This window comes from Schistocerca serialis, chromosome 12 (assembly GCF_023864345.2).
Source record: "Schistocerca serialis cubense isolate TAMUIC-IGC-003099 chromosome 12, iqSchSeri2.2, whole genome shotgun sequence".
NCBI classification, from domain to species: Eukaryota; Metazoa; Arthropoda; class Insecta; order Orthoptera; family Acrididae; genus Schistocerca; species Schistocerca serialis.
Genome location: NC_064649.1, coordinates 107,292,255 through 107,306,983, shown reverse-complemented (window position 1 = coordinate 107,306,983; position 14,729 = coordinate 107,292,255). Strand labels below are relative to the sequence as shown.

The following is a 14,729-nucleotide window of genomic DNA, read 5'->3' as shown; positions in this document are numbered from 1 at the left end:
CTCTATGGAGTACAAGGAGTTGTCATTCAGAAATTCTTTTAATTTCTTCTTAAATACTTGTTGGTTATCTGTCAGACTTTTGATACTATTTGGTAAGTGACCAAAGACTTTAGTGCCAGTATAATTCACCCCTTTCTGTGCCAAAGTTAGATTTAATCTTGAATAGTGAAGATCGTCCTTTCTCCTAGTATTGTAGTTATGCACACTGCTATTACTTTTGAATTGGGTTTGGTTGTTAATAACAAATTTCATAAGAGAGTATATATACTGAGAAGCTACTGTGAATATCCCTAGATCCTTAAATAAATGTCTGCAGGATGATCTTGGGTGGACTCCAGCTATTATTCTGATTACACGCTTTTGTGCAATAAATACTTTATTCCTCAGTGATGAATTACCCCAAAATATGATGCCATATGAAAGCAATGAGTGAAAATAGGCGTAGTAAGCTAATTTACTAAGATGTTTATCACCAAAATTTGCAATGACCCTTATTGTATAAGTAGCTGAACTCAAACGTTTCAGCAGATCATCAATGTGTTTCTTCCAATTTAATCTCTCATCAATGGACATACCTAAAAATTTGGAATATTCTACCTTAGCTATATGCTTCTGATTAAGGTCTATATTTATTAATGGCATCATACCATTCACTGTATGGAACTGTATGTACTGTGTCTTATCAAAATTCAGTGAGAGTCCGTTTACAAGGAACCACTTAGTAATTTTCTGAAAGACAGTATTGACAAATTCATCAGTTAATTCTTGTTTCTCAGGTGTGATTACTATACTTGTATCATCAGCGAAGAGAACTAATTTTGCCTCTTCATGAATATAGAATGGCAAGTCATTAATAAATAATAAGAACAACAAAGGACCCAAGACTGACCCTTGTGGAACCCCATTATCGCTTGCATGTCAGGAGTCACGCTGCGAAGCCCGAGTGCCCGAATTTCGCTTCACCCTGTGTATCTTCTGGAGTACCCATTGCTCCTCAGAACGCTTTCCAGGTGTTGCATTTCGTGTCTGATGTGCTGCGGCTCACATATTCGTCCTGCTCGCATTACGAGCGTATTAATCATGCCTCTTTTCTGTCTCGGGTGGTGGTTTGATAACTTGTGCAGGAATCGGTCCGTATGTGTCGGTTTTCGATACACGCTGTGTCCCAGGCTTTCACCATCCCCTGTCACCAACTAGAAATCGTAGTTTTTTGTCCATATCTAAGATGGCTATTGGAAAAGTGAGGAACGATAGGTCCTGAAATGGAAACCAGAGTAAAAATCAAAAGTGTTTTATTTGCAAAGGTTAGCTACACCCTCAAAATGGCTCTGAGCACTATGGGACTTACCGTCTGTGGTCATCAGTCCCCTAGAACTTAAGAACTACTTAAACCTAACTAATCTAAGGACATCACACACATCCATGCCCGAGGCAGGATTCGAACCTGCGACCGTAGCAGTCGCGCGGTTCCGGACTGAGCGCCTAGAACCGCTAAACCACTGTGGCCGGCCTACACCTTCCAGCCAGTACTCTACACAGTCGCCGCTCAAACTTAGACATCAGTCGTAGCGTTGTACGAACTTTCCAATTCGCTCGTTATACAAGACAGCCGCCAGTGATGTTCGACAATTTTCTACTCTGAACTGCAGCTCATTGTCTGTGCCAAAATATTGTCTTCATAGCCAGCGGTTCATGTGAGCAGAGATGAACCTCAGGTGTAGCCAATTACGGGCTGTATTGTGGGTGATCAAACACTTCCCATTGAAAACGCTGCAGGAGCTTCTTCATTGCCCCTGCACAGTGTGGCCGAGAAGTGTCGTGTAGAACGAAGCGCATGACAGTCGTGTTATGTGGATTGCATAGCTTCAGGCGAAATCTTCCGCCAGGCTAATTTCTAGCCATCTTTACGTTCTCACTGTGAGCTCAGAAGTGAAAAGAGCGACATGATGCGATCGACGGGCGTACTAGATGCCCAATGCATCTGTGCAGAGCTTCATCAGATTTTCACTGTATCTTCCATTTTGCGACTGATCGTTCCTTACTTTCCGAATAACCAAAAATAGCTCTGAGCACTATGGGATGTAACATCTGAGGTCATCAGTCCCCTAGACCTTAGAACTACTTGCACCTAGCTAACCTAGGCCCAGGGCAGGATTCGAACCTGCGACCACAGTGGTCGCGCGGTTTCAGACTGAAGCGCCTAGAACCGCTCGGCCACAACGGCCGGCCGACTACAGGTACAGACTAGCAGCGTCGCCGGAAACAGGGAAAATCCCAGTACGGGGAATTTCGACGGCTGTCGTTCGCATCACCTTTGTGCAGCACCCAATACTCCGAGGCATGGCAGAGAGTCAAGGGAGCTGAAACATAGCTTCTTTTTGAGACTCTACAACAGTTTACAATCAAATATTAACGCAAATGTGAATACATCTTGCGGCGCAGAGGTTGCTCTCTCACTATCAGTCCATCTACCTGGATACGGATCAGGTCGTCTGCCCCTCCACTCTGCAATGGAAAAGACTGCTTTAGCGTCGACGAAAATTGGACTATATACACTATGTGATCAAAAGTATCCGGACACCTGGCTGAAAATAACATACAAGATCGCGGCACCCACCGTCGGTAATGCTGGAATTCAGTATGGTGTTGGACTACCTTTAGACTTGGTGACAGCTTCCACTCTCGCAGGCATATGTTAAATCAGGTGCTGGAAGATTTGTTGGGGAATGGCAGCCCATTCTTCACGGAGTGCTGCACTGAGGTGAGGTATCGATGTCAGTTGGTGAGGCCTGGTACGAAGACGGCGTTCCAAAATATCCCAGAGGTGTTCTATAGGATTCAGCTGTGAACTCTCTCCATTACAGGGATGTTACTGTCGTATAACCACTCGGCCACAGGCCGTGCACTATGAACAGGTGCTCAATCGTATTGAAAGATGAAATCACCATTCCGGAATTGCTCTTCAACAGTGGGAGGCAAAAAGGTGCTTAAAATATCAATGTACGCCTGTGCTGTGATAGTGCCACGCAAAATGGGGTGCAAGCCCCCTACGTCAAAAACACGACCACACCGTAACACCACCACTTCCGAATTTTACTGTTGGCACTACACACGCTTGTAGATGACGTTCGCCGGGCATTCACCATACCCACACCCTGCCATCGGATCGCCACATTGTGTACCGCGATTCGTCATTCCACACTACGCTTTTCCACTGTTCAGTCGTGCAATGTTCACGCTCCTTACATAGAGCGAGGCGTCATTTGGCATTTACGGGCGTGATGTGTGCCATATGAGCAGCCGCTCGACGATGAAATCCAGGTTTTCTCACCTCCTGCCTAACTGGCATAGTCCTTGCAGTGGATCCTGATGCTGTTTGGAGCCGGCCGCTGTGGCCGAGCGGCTCTAAGCGTTTCAGTCCAGATCCGCGCTGCTGCTACGGTCGCAGGTTCAAATCCTGCCTCGGGCATGAATGTGTATGCTGTCCTTAGGCTAGTTAGGTTTAAGTAGTTCTAAGTCTAGGGGACTGACGACCTCAGATGTAAAGTTCCATAGTGTTTAGAGCCATTTGAACATTTGCTGTTTGCAATTCCTGTGTGATGGTCTGGATAGATGTCTGCCTATCACACATAACTACCCTCTTCAACAGTCGGTGGTCTCTGTCAGTCAACAGACGACGTCGGCGTGCATGCTTTTGTACTGTCTGTGTCCCTTCATCTTTCAACACTATCACATCGGAAACAGTGGATCTAGGGATGTTTAGGAGTGTGGAAATCTCGCGTACAGACGTACAACACAAGTGACACCGAATCACCTGACCATGTTCGAACCCGGTGAGTTCGGCGGAGCGCCCCATTCTGCTCTCTCACGATGTCTAATGACTACTGAGGTCGCTGATATGGAGTACCTGGCAGTAGGTGGCAGCACTATGCAACTAATATGAAAAACGTATGTTTTGGGGGTGTCCGGATACTTTTGATCACACAGTGTAACTCCGCTCCACGGACAGTAGTTAAGCTGTAGAGCGTCCGGGCTTCTTGCACGAGTCGTTTGAAGAAATTATAATTTCCGTTAAGTTGATTTATTGTGTTGAAAAGAAGGAAAATGGCTACCAGGTCCTATTTCATATCCCGACATTACTTATGCGATCTCACTGACTGTCTGTGTAACAAGTTCACACCCAAAAGCAGCCAGAAGATATTTAGTCCGACCCGATATTTTGACCGTCCTAAACAGTCACTGATCCACGGCTATCTGCGAGTTAACACACTACATCTACATCTACATCTACATCTACATTGATACTCCGCAAGCCACCCAACGGTGTGTGGCGGAGGGCACTTTACGTGCCACTGTCATTACCTCCCTTTCCTGTTCCAGTCGCGTATGGTTCGCGGGAAGAACGACTGTCTGAAAGCCTCCGTGTGCGCTCTAATCTCTCTAATTTTACATTCGTGATCTCCTCGGGAGGTATAAGTAGGGGGAAGCAATATATTCGATACCTCATCCAGAAACGCACCCTCTCGAAACCTGGCGAGCAAGTTACACCGCGATGCAGAGCGCCTCTCTTGCAGAGTCTGCCACTTGAGTTTATTAAACATCTCCGTAACGCTATCACGGTTACCAAATAACCCGGTAACGAAACGCGCCGCTCTTCTCTGGAACTTCTCAATCTCTTCCGTCAACCCGACCTGGTGCGGATCCCACACTGATGAGCAATACTCAAGTATAGGTCGAACGAGTGTTTTGTAAGCCACCTCCTTTGTTGATGGACTACATTTTCTAAGCACTCTCCCAATGAATCTCAACCTGGTACCCGCCTTACCAACAGTCGTTCAGTATGCTTCTTGAAAAGAAATGCTCGCCATATCGTCTCATAACTGTACGAAGCACGTATAAGACGTAGGTGTTTATCTTTTTGTGTGTGAGAACTCGTGTCCTGTTCTTTAACTTTCGTGTTTGTGAGCGTCTGTGCTGTAACGTGAACCTGAACAATGCAGGTGGTGTGCTTATGTGAAAGGTATCTGATAAAAAAGACTCATCAAATACGGGATGTTCAAAAAGTCTGTCCGCAGTGCCGCATGATTGTTAGCCGCGCGAGCCGTAAGCCGCAGTGAATATACCGAAGTGAAACTCTGTGAAATACAAGTTATTAATTTATTGAATATTTATTTTTACTTACAAATTTTCACATTAAATGTTGATAGTGTCCCCCCTGTTGTTGAATACACAATTCAATTCCTGTAATCATGTTTCCAAACACAAGCTGTAACATTTCTTCTGTAACAGAAGCAGTGAAAGTGGATATTGCAGTTTTCAATTCATCGATGGATATTGGACGGTTTTTATAGAGAGCTACTTTCACTGCACCCCAGAAGAAAACGTCAGGTGGTGTTAGGTCAGTCGATCGTGGAGGCCAAAGTCCCTGTGAAATTATGCGATCGCCAAAAACATCAGCAAGCAGTGATATTGAAACGCTAGCTGCATGTGCGGTTGCGCCATCTTGTTGAAAATAGCCGTTCAGTATTTCACTTAACACAAGTTGTCCTATGAATGGGTACAGAATATCACTGCAGTATCGTTGTGCGTTTATTGTTTCGTTGAAAAATATGGGACCCACAATCCGACGTCTAGAAATTGCAATCCAAACTCCTATTTTCAGATAATGAAGTGGTTCCTCATGAACACTCAATGGATTTGCAGTTTCTACATAAGAGAATTTTGCGAGTTCATGTACCTGCATAAATGAAACCACGCCTCATCAGTGAAAAACGTTTTATTAAGAATATCCCTTCCATTTTGTTGAACGAAATTTTTGAACCATTGACAATAATGCAGCCTCTTGCCATGATCAGTATTTTTCAGTTCTTGCACGACTGTCACTTTGTATGGGAAAAGTTCTAATTTTTTCCTTACAGCTGTGTGGGCTAACTAACATCGATTTCGTGGGCGAGTTTTCTTGCTGACTTGTTCGGACTCGTGGACATTTTATCGGAAATATCGAGTAGTTTATTCTCAGACAAAACGCTAGGACGACCACTTCTCGGTGCACCTGTCACTGAACCCGTACTTCGAAATTTGTTAGTCAAATATAGCACAGTATCACGATGTGGGAGAGTTGTCTCCAGGAAAACTGAATTAAATGTTTGACGAACTGAAACTGTGTATTTACCGCCAGCTTTGAACACTCGTTCGACTAAAAACACACGTTGTTCAATGGTTAGCATTTTAACAGTGACAAAAACGAAACAAACGAACAAATGAACTAAAAACGTTCACGTCAACACGTAACGACACACACCAAAGATACTACTGACGCTGGCTGAGATAAACTAAACAGTGGAATGTTGGGAGAGTCCACTTGAAGGGGAGTAACCCAGGCACGCGAACAATCATACGGCACGCGCGGCTAACAATCATACGGCACTGCGGAGAGACTTTTTGAACACGCCGTATATCTGAAGCTGTTTAACTGTACTGCAATGAAGTACTACCAAAAGTAATTACAAAATGTAAAACTGCCTGCTAAATACGTTCCACCAAAAGTAAGCTACAAATTGAGCCAAGGCGGCTCATTTTACCATCGATTACTTTTAGCTGGCGTCTCAACAGGGGGTGCGGATTTACTCCCTCCTGCGGTTGCCGCTGCCTCGTCTAGTCTTCATAAGCGGCTGCTAGGGTCGCGTCCAGAGAGAGAGATCTACGAATCATTTTCTGATCTCAGGTACAAGAAGGACCAAGATCCTTATTTAGGTCCTATACGGAGACAATTGTTAGTGGATGATCAAACTTCCCAGGTATTCCTTGAGAAAGGGTATATGTGCCGGGAAGTTTGGAAATGACCCGAGCCCAAAATTTGTTTACCAGTTGAACTCGTGCCGTCCGTATTTTGTTGTGCCTTATTAGGTGGGCATCTGGGCCGTTATAAAACCCTTGCTACAGTCTGTGCTCATCTTACATGGCTGTCCTTGTATAAGAATCTTCCCCTATTGGATCACGAGTGCGAATCTTGGGAAATGGTGAAGCCCAATTCCAATTCACATAAGGGCTTACTGTATTCCGAACGGGAGCAAAGATCTGTGAATAACGTGTTCACTGATTATTTGGGCCCTCTGCCTCGAATGAGAGGTGGGAACTGTTGCTTGTCATGGATGCCTTTTCTCGTTTTGTGTGGCTTTTGCGAAGCAGTGTTAACTATTCGTCATTTAACTCAAATATCTTCCGGGTTCGGTCCACCAAAGACGCTTGTTAGTGACAACGCCCTCACCTTTGTGACACGAGAATTTAACCAGTTTTGTTTCGGTAATGACATTAAGCACATTGCGATCCACTCCCTATCATCCCCTATTACCCTGAATCTTCCTTTTTGGAGAAGGTTAATTGTAATCTTAAGGCCACCTTAATCATTTATCGTGCTAAGAAGCAGATGAAATAGGATATTTCCACCCCTCGGATTACTGCTGCCTTGAATTCAGTATAGGCTTCTAAAGCAGCTCCTTCTGCTTTGATGTTTCCTCATTCCCTTATTTCGCCCCTGGCCAATTTGCGAAGTACGAGGGGCATTCAAGTTCTAAGGCCTCCGATTTTTTTTTCCGGACTGGAAAGAGATAGAAACATGAGCATTGTTTTAAAATGAGGCCGCGTTCATTGTCAATACGTCCCAGAGATGGCAGCACCGTACGGCAGATGGAATTTTACCGCCAGCGCCGAGAATGAGAACTGTTTAAATACTTAAAATGGCGACGTTTTCCTTACTTGAACAGCGTGCAATCATTAGTTTTCTGAATTGAAATTCATCGACAGTTGAAGGAGACATGTGGTGATGGAGTTATAAATGTGTCGAAAGTGCGCTCGTGGGTGCGACAGTTTAATGAAGGCAGAACATCGTGTGACAACAAGCCAAAGCAACCTCGGGCTCGCACAAGCCAGTCTGACGACACGATCGAGAAAGTGGAGAGAATTGTTTTGGGGGATCGCTGAATGACTGTTGAATAGATCGCCTCCAGAGTTGGCATTTCTGTGGGTTCTGTGCACACAATCCTGCATGACGACCTGAAAATGCGAAAAGTGTCATCCAGGTGGGTGCCACGAATGCAGATGGACGACCACACGGCTGCCCGTGTGGCATGTTGCCGAGCAATGTTGACGCGCAACGACAGCACGAATGGGACTTTCTTTTCGTCGGTTGTGACAATGGATGAGACGTGGATGCCATTTTTCAATCCAGAAACAAAGCGCCAGTCAGCTCAATGGAAGCACACAGATTCACCGCCACCAAAAAAATTTCGGGTAACCGCCAGTGCTGAAAAAATGATGGTGTCCATGTTCTGGGACAGCGAGGGCGTAATCCTTACCCATTGCGTTCCAAAGGGCACTACGGTAACAGGTGCATCCTACGAAAATGTTTTGAAGAACAAATTCCTTCCTGCACTGCAACAAAAACGTCCGGGAAGGGCTGCGCGTGTGCTGTTTCACCGAGACAACGCACCCGCACATCGAGCTAACGTTACGCAACAGTTTCTTCGTGATAACAACTTTGATGTGATTCCTCATGCTCCCTACTCACCTGACCTGGCTCCTAGTGACTTTTGGCTTTGTCCAACAATGAAAGACACTCTCCGTGGCCGCACATTCACCAGCCGTGCTGCTATTGCCTCAGCGATTTTCCAGTGGTCAAAACAGACTCCTAAAGAAGTCTTCGCCGCTGCCATGGAATCATGGCGTCAGCGTTGTGAAAAATGTGTACGTCTGCAGGGCGATTACGTCGAGAAGTAAAGCCAGTTTCATCGATTTCGGGTGAGTAGTTAATTAGAAAAAAAATCGGAGGCCTTAGAACTTGAATGCACCTCGTATGAAAGATCTATATAAGTTTGCAGGCTTTCGTGGCCGTTGGCACTAAAAATAATGTCTTCTGGGTTGTTAGGCTGCGTCATATTCCCTTCTAAAATAATCGACGTTTCGACCCCATCTCTTGGAATCTTCTTCAGGACGTAACAGTGTCCACGACTGCTAGAACACTGTCAAAAACCACTGTCGCGTTCTCTCGTAAAGGGGAGTTTTCCTGCGTTTGTGCTGCAGAAGTGGAAGTATCGGTTATAATTATTGTGGCTACCATTGGGGAGAGGAGGGGGCCTCGTCATAGTGTAGTATTTCCGCGCTGATGCAGAAGAAGAGGCGTTATTAGCTAATGGATACCACTGGTGGGCTATCGTCGTTGGATAGAAAGGCGCTATTCCACGCTGCACTATTACGCTGGAGAAGGGTTATTGTTTTGCTGTCATCATTGCCTATATGCGAAACGGACGGAGCAAAAGAGGGGGAATGTTTAGCCATCCTGAAGAAGATCTCAGCACAGGGGCCGAAAGGTAGATTATTTTAGAAGGAAATTTGACGCGGCCTAACAAACCAGGAGATCATTTTTAGTATCAAAAATCTGTTGCGTGCAGCTCACCCCGTCGGAGGTTCGAGTCCTCCCCAGGGCATGGGTGTGTGTGTTGTCAGCATAAGTTAGTTAAGTTAGATTAGTGTGTAAGCCTAGGGACCGATGACCTCAGCGGTTTGGTGCCACAAGAACTTACCACCACTACCACCACCATTCCCTTATTTCGCCTCTGGCTATTTTGTGGAGCATCAAAGATCTATTGCCTGAGTTGATTATCCCCTATCTGATAAAGGAAACTGTGATAGAGGTATGAAAAACTTCGACCTAGCCCATCGCGGTCAAGAGAGACAGTATAATCAGGGGAGTAGATCATTTGGCAGGGGAGTAGACCATTTGGCGCCCGAGTTGGAACTGCGGAACTTCGTCAGGATGTACATCGCTTGTTTCGAGATGCTGCTGTGTATGATAGAAGATGGAGTCAGAAAGTGTGACACAGTCATGAGGGAGGCTATCTCAGCTTCTTGAAAGTAAGAATTAAATCATATGTTTATATGCTTCGTGACCATTGAAAGGTCTCTGTTGGATTCCTTTCATGTTAATTTCTTAAATCTGTTGTCATTTACGGCAACCATTCCACTTCTAAATTTACTGTGGTGTTTCTGACTATCTGGGAGGAGACTGAGCAGTGAAACGTGTTACTTTTACACATAAACAAGAACGATCTGTCACACTACTACACTTTAAAACACAGTTTATATGAAATTCATGTCACACAGTCTCATACAGAAACTACATCCGCTTTCTTTTATATACTGTATATGATAAGATACTGTCATACCCCTTCCCTTCTGTGTGAAAGAATGAATGAGCAAATCTATTTCTAGTTGCATGCTGGATGGTAGCAGACAAGCCTGTCTGCTAGAGAACAGTAGGACCAACGTCGGAACAGGTAGCTACGCTTTCTAAAAGCAGAGAGGTTTCTATTCTCAGTATGGTCCTGTCCGTCCCTTGTCATGTTGGTATAGGAAGCTGCCTCTCTGGTCACTTCCGTTTGTATCTGTGAGGCACCCTCAGGAAGGGACCACGGCAGTCTGTCCGCGGCGAGCGTCTGAAGTGGTAAGATCTCCGGCTAAGCGCGTCTCTGCTAAGTCCGTAGGACAATGGATTTCTTAAGTTCAGCCTAACTGAAAATTTAATCGCCTTTATTTCAGGTTGGGATCTAAAATATCTAATGTTATCTTAAATTGCAACACAGTGTGTTTCGAGTGTGAAGTTCAGAAAAACTTCCAGTAGTTGCTTTGTCACTACTTTGTGAGTAAAGTGGAACCACGTGTTGATCAGTAACTCTTAACTAAGATCATCAATCTTAAATACGAATGTGGTGAGATTATAACGTCTCGTCTTGACAATATTTTTCAATATAGCAACTTTTCTTTATGTTCAACCCACGTGGGGTGTACTTTGTGAGACCAGTACCACGTGCTTATACAATTGTTTGACCCATCAGGTTAATAGTAAGACGATAGTAACCAGTTTGAGGTTTTTCTTTTGTAAATTGCTTTTCGATCTAATTTATTTTAATTATCAAAATTATTGTGGAGTTACACTCTTTGTGTAAACCAAGTCGACCACGTGAAGCATGTGGGTGTAAGCATCAAAGTAGCCCTCAGCTATTCTTTCCGGGAAGATTTCACAGAGAGTTAGTATGAATTTAGTATACCAGTGTGTGCTAATTACATGACGGACAGGATTATGCTACGAACTTAACTTCTTTGGGTGAAAATTGAATCGGCTGGTTGTGTTTAATTTCCTCTTGCATATGTTTCAACATTCTTCGTGTGTTACTTTATGAATGCAGTGTTGTATGCAGTCTCCCAATCTTGGCTCCATATTTGATGTGTTCCGTAAGATTACAATCTCACATTTTCACAATCCTAAATAAGGCACCAGATTAGTTATGAATCAAGTTTAATATGCTGAAATTTCAATGATCAATGTTAAAATAAATTTACAAATATAAACTGATTTATTTCCTTTCATTTAAATTCTCCTTTATATATATATATATATATATATATATATATATATATATATATATATATATATATATCGCCGCTTGTCATACAACTATTAAAAGATTATAATTAATGTTAGTCTGGTTGGGAATTTGGTAAGCTAGACTGGATACCTGGTGAAACAGTTGCGCAGTAATGCAAGGTTAACTTCCCCAGACAGCTCACAGCTTTTAACCCACTTTTATGGTCTTGAATATCAGCACCGCTTTCATAGCAAATTAAAGCAACAACGTTACACCATACCAGCCAAGATCACTGATAAAATACCGGTACGTGACTTGTTATGATGCAGGCTGGTTGTAACATGTTTCCTGGTTTTTCGCCACAGAATAGCACAGCCCACCATTTCAAAAGTTTCTGTGGATGTATGCACTGCAATTTGCAACACTTTAAAGGAGCAATACTTAAAGGTGGACTTGTATTATTTTTCCGAGATTGGAATATACAGTGCAGCGCCAAAGAAATTGGTCTAGGCATACGTTTTCAAAGACAGAGATGTGTAAGCGGGGAGAATATGGCGCTGCCATCGGTAACGCCTGTATAACACAACAAGTGTCTGACGCAGTTGTCAGATCGGTTACTGCTGCTACAATGACCGGTTATCAAGATTTAGGTGAGTTTGCACATGGTGTTATAGTCGGCGCACGAGCGATGGGGCACAGCACCTGCGAGGTGGCGATGAAGTGGGGATTTTCCCGTATGACCATTTCACTAGTGTACTGTGAATATCAGGAATCCGGTAAAAAAAAATCAAATCTCTGACATCGCTGCAGCCGGAAAAAGATCCTGCAAGAGTGGGACCAAGGACGGCTGAAGAGAATCGTTGAATGTGACAGAAGTGCAACCGTTCCGCAAACTGCTGCAGATTTCAATGCCAGGCCATCAAGTGTCAGCGTGCGAACATTCAACGAAACATAATCGGTATGGGCTTTCGAAGTCGAAGGCCTTCTTGTGTCCCCTTGATGACTAATGTCTGCACCAATGCTGGAGGGAACTGACACCATGAATCCTGCAGGGCTGTCCATAAATCCGTACGAATACGACGGGGTGGAGATCTCTGGACACAAAACTTTACGGTTCGCTTGGGACTGTCAGCACCGACATTGGACTGTTGATGACTGGAAACATGCTACCTGGTCAGACGAATCTCGTTTCAAATTGGATTGAGCGGATCGACATGTATTGGTATGGAGACAATCCCACGAATCCATGGACCCTGCATGTCAGCAGGGGACTGTTCAAGTTTGAGAAGGGTCTGTAATGATGTGGAGTGTGTGGAGTATTGTGTCTCACTGTTTAGAGGCACAAAAGGTGTGGGTGTTTTCAGCTCGTTACTAAATGCAAATAAGTTGGAGGCCGAGTTGATAGGAGCTGAAGGAGTCCAGGTTGCAATAATATGCGGTACGGCACACGAGAAGGATTATTATTCAATAAACACATGTACTCCGTCTTAAGGAGACGAGTGACCTACCGGGACCATCCGACCGCCGTGTCATCTTCAGTGGTGGATGCGGGTAGGAGGGGCGTGGGGTCAGCACACCGCTCTCCCGGTCGTTATGATGGTATTCTTGACCGAAGCCGCTGCTATTCGGTCGAGTAGCTCCTCAATTGGCATCACGAGGCTGAGTGAACCCCGAAAAATGGCAACAGCGCATGGCGGCGTGGATGGTCACCCATCCAAGTGCCGACCACGCCCGACAGCGCTTAACTTCGGTGATCTTACGGGAACCGGTGTATCCACTGCGGCAAGGCCGTTGCCCCAATAAACCCATAGTAGAATGAAACAATGAAATTACTTATCTTCAGTAGTTTGTAGAACTGCAGCTGCGGCTATGAGCTGACCATCTCGTAACATGGAATACCAGGAACTAATACAACATATCCCCAGGGACTAAGTCTGATGGCCCCTCCTCAGAGAATCAATGCAAACATTACAGAACTGGCTGAGGGCCGATTATGAAAGTGCGTCTGCCTAGGTTGAACTCTAGCTAAGAAGTGAACGAGGCACACTCCAGTTCCGTCGAGCTGCACAGCCCGCTAGAGTGCGCTGTGCTCGGCAGACGACGGGCTGCCAACCTTGTGTTGGGGCGGCGTTGTAGTACTACCTGTGGCAATGACACTACATGGAGTGATATGGGACCCCTCATACGTCTGCATACGACTGTGGCATGTGATACGTACGTAAGCATCCTGCCTCATCGCCTGCATCCATTCATGTCCATCGTGCATTTCGACGGACTTGGCCAATTCCAACAGGACAATGCGACACCCCACACGCCCAGACTGGCTCCAGGAACACCTTTCTGAGTTTAAACACACAGACATGAACATTAATGAGCATATCTGGGATGCCTTGCAACGTGCTGTTCAGAGATCTCCACCCCGTCGTATTCTTACGGATTTATGCACAGCCCTGCAGGATTCATGGTGTCAGTTTCCTCCAGCACTACTTCAGACATTAATCGATTTCATGCCACGTCGTGTTGCGGCACTTCTGCGTTCTCGCCGGGGCCCTATACGATATTAGACAGGTTTCTTCGGCTCTTCAATGTATATACAAACACACTACTCAGAAACTTCCTGGCAGATTAAAACTGTGTGCCGGACCGAGACTCGAACTCGGGACCTTTGCCTTACGCGGGCAAGTGCTCTACCAACTGAGCTACCCAAGCACGACTCACGCCCCGTCCTCACAGCTTTACTTCTGCCAGTACCTCGTCTCCTACCTTCCAAACTTCACAGAAGTTCTCCTGCGGCAGAAGCAAAGCTGTGAGGACAGGGCGTGAGTCGTGCTTCTCAGTTGGTAGAGCACTTGCCCGCGAAAGGCAAAGGTCCCGAGTTCGAGTCTCGGTCCGGCACACAGTTTTAATCTGCCAGGATGTTTCATACCAGCGCACACTCCGCTGCAGAGTGATAATCTTATTCTGGAAACGCTACTCAGAGTTTTGCAGTTCTTATCTGTCGCCCTGGGCTAAACTGCGTGGACTTCCTCACCTATCACTGTGAGTCCTCTTTTCTGACAGGCTGAAGTAAACAAGAGATGCAGTCAAATCAAAGATGAACTTTCGTAAGCTAAGGCGTTAGGCTAAGCGCAAATGGAGACGTGTATAGCACGTGTGACGTGACACGACACTGCAGCGCGACAAGAAACGCTCCGCACATGATTCGCTGGTCCAACGCATACTGCGACACGTACACCATACTTCGCACACTCCGATTGGCGACGCTCTACGCTGACAGATCCGAAGCGCACGCACCCTGTATTCTTTCTC

At 45.3% G+C, this 14,729-nt stretch overlaps 1 non-coding gene and 1 pseudogene across 1 annotated transcript; both read right to left on the bottom strand.

Moving 5' to 3' along the window:
* Positions 1–13,098: 13,098 nt before the first annotated feature.
* On the bottom strand, positions 13,099–13,216 carry LOC126428690 (5S ribosomal RNA; annotated as a pseudogene).
* An 839-nt stretch (positions 13,217–14,055) lies between these two features.
* Positions 14,056–14,130, bottom strand: Trnat-cgu (transfer RNA threonine (anticodon CGU)). Its single transcript has one exon. It is a non-coding gene; the product is annotated as a tRNA-Thr (tRNA).
* Positions 14,131–14,729: the final 599 nt, after the last annotated feature.